We start from the raw sequence: 2,837 nt of genomic DNA, 5'->3' as shown, positions 1-2,837 counted from the left end.
GGGTCATGTCAATCAGATCATTCAACTGATGATGTAACCTCATTAATCAAATAACGACTCATTGTTCATGGTTAGAAAACATAACCATCTTTGATTAACGAGCTAGTCAAGTAGAGGCATACTAGTGACACTTTGTTTGTTTATTTATTTACACATGTATTATGTTTCCGGTTAATACAATTCTAGCATGAATAATAAACATTTATCATGATTATAAGGAAATAAATAATAACTTTATTATTGCCTCTAGGGCATATTTCCTTCATAACACACTTATAACACACCCTGTCATGTATCTAAAAGTACATCAAGAATTATATTAATCGAGTTTTGAAACAAATCTAGATTGGCTCTCCTTGTCGCTTCCTTCCTGGCAGGGCACTAGCTTGATGTGTGTCCTGAGGGCGACTTGTAACAAAATTAGGAAATGATTTATAAGGGGGTATCCTTGATTCCCATGCGATTAGAGTGAAGTCTCCTTCCGGCCTAACACTCGAGTCTGTTATAAGATCCCCAAATGTCACACTTGGCAGTTCCTTCTTGATTGAAACATTAACACTATAAGGTGTCATGCTAAGTGGATGCAAAGCAAAGTCCGTTATGTCCACTGGGTGACCTTGGTGTATGAGTGTGTTTGGGTGCACGCCATATATGGAGAGGTTTCTTCTAACCATTTTTGACCCCTTGCCCAGTATGCAACGCCAAAACTGAATATCGAGATTCCTTCTCAACACATCCGCATACGAATTTGTTGCAACAAGTGAGCCATTCATGTTCCACAATAACTTGGCAAACTCATCTGCTATTTGTACTAGCCGTGGATGTTCTGCAGGGTCTACACTCCTGAATACCAGCGTCTTGAAAAGATACCTCAACTCATCGTAAGACATAACACCTAGGAAAATCGGTTGCACCGATCCAAACCGGGCTAATCTTCTTACGATGATGATCTTGCTTCCTTTGGCCATTTTTATGACAAATGAGTGCAACTTTTTTCAGTCATCATCACCTACATCAGAAGTAAACTCAATAACTACCAACATCATCTCTTCCATGGTCCTTCCATGGTCAAGTATTGTCAAAAGGTTATCTCCATTCAAGTGCAAAATAGAGGAGAAGCGTGAGCGAACCCTTTCATCCCCGCACACATGAGTAACCAAAGTTTTCTTCCCAATTGCTGCACCACCTATGATTGGAAGAACTGCTATTGCATGATCACCAGCAGGGTTGTTGTGCTCCAACAAGAAGCTCAAGAGCTTTTGCTTTTCAGCGTGTCGGCCGAACATGAAGCTTTCTGTGTAAAGATAAACGTCATATGGCCTACAAGACATGCGCTTGCATCCACCCAAAAGCACAACAAATTATGCCATGTTAGCAACAACAATTTCTAAACTTTCCAAGGCACCGTGTAACTCGAGGCGCGTAGCCTTATCAGTTGTTCGTGAACGCTTGGCTAAATACAATCTGCTGCTAGATGAGTCATTGCTGCTAACCTCGTTGAGGCCTGCATCTTCTTGGAGGGCTCAGTACCTTGAGTTGTCCAACACACTATATCCTCGGTACATAGCTTCTGATAGCGTCTTGAGCTGCATCATCATCCCGGAGTTGGTTATGTATCGCGTGTCCGCCTCCTCGATGATGGTGCAAACTCTCATCAGGAGATGCTGCAACCTCTCCACCACCTTCTCCTCTGATTGTGCATGGTTGGAGGAGCGGTACTTTTTCGGTACCAAGGAGATGAAACGGGTCACAAGTTCGCCAACAACTGCAGACATGGCAGCCTCCATTGCTGGGATTGATGAGGTAAGGTGTTGGTTGTCTCAGGATAAACTTATATCTAGGCTGTCCTCAGCCAAGTCTTGCATACACTAGGCAAAATAGTCTCCAGGGATGACTAAACCATTGACTGCGACGAGTGGGTGGGTGGGTGTGTAGGTGGGCGATATGGATACTTTATCTAAATTTCCAAACACGCAACAAGGGCAAGCCAACTTTTCAAGCAGCATGAGAAAAATGACTAGTAATTGATTATTGTCCTTCAGCAAAATGTATATTAATTATCTATATCATTGGACTCCTTTTACATTTTACATACAAGTGAATGGCATCCCATATTCCCATATATCTGCAGTCTACTATTGCAACATTTAACCGTGGGAATTGTTTGGGTTTGTCCAGATGAACTTCTGCAGAGAAGCAGTATGCGGCTCATTGACATGAAAATGCTATGCACCATTTTATCTTGGTAAGTGATGAGAATCACCACTCTATACCTTAGTAATCTTTCAAAACACATGTAACTAGTTTGTTTCTACATTTGCTCCTTTGATGTCATCAGAACCCAATCAGTCTCTATGTGTCTTATTTTCTACTATTTCAGTCTTTGTGCACCTTGTGCATTCTTTAGAGTTCAGGCTTGACCTGATGCTGATCTCCACAATGATAAAAATGTAAAATAAAATAGTATGAGCCAACTCGATTTTATTTCTTGTTAACAAACTAGAAGTAGTCTTCCTACGAGAAATTATTTTGTACCCCCCTGCAAACTAGCTCCCTCTACCAAGTACAATCAGAACAATTATAAACACATGAGAAGGTCTGAAGTTTATGAAAAAAATATACTTCATCATTAAGAACATTTAGTGCTAGAAAGCTCCCATACCAGGCGGGGTCCAGAGAAGGATTATACGAGGCAAGACTTACCCCTGCATAGTGCAATGCAGAGAGGCCGTGCCGAAGACAGTACCTGTTGGCACAAGTGGGGAGTACTTCATGACAGCGCCAGGCCTGTGCTTCAAAAAACACTTCATCATTGCGGCCCAAAATGGAACACGAAA

General features: G+C 41.6%; 1 pseudogene; it reads right to left on the bottom strand.

The window, feature by feature from the left end:
- Positions 1-341: 341 nt before the first annotated feature.
- On the bottom strand, positions 342-1,787 carry LOC119293952 (annotated as a pseudogene).
- Positions 1,788-2,837: the final 1,050 nt, after the last annotated feature.

This window comes from Triticum dicoccoides, chromosome 4B (genome assembly GCF_002162155.2).
Source record: "Triticum dicoccoides isolate Atlit2015 ecotype Zavitan chromosome 4B, WEW_v2.0, whole genome shotgun sequence".
Classification (NCBI taxonomy): Eukaryota; Viridiplantae; Streptophyta; class Magnoliopsida; order Poales; family Poaceae; genus Triticum; species Triticum dicoccoides.
This window is presented reverse-complemented; position numbering and strand designations above follow the sequence as displayed.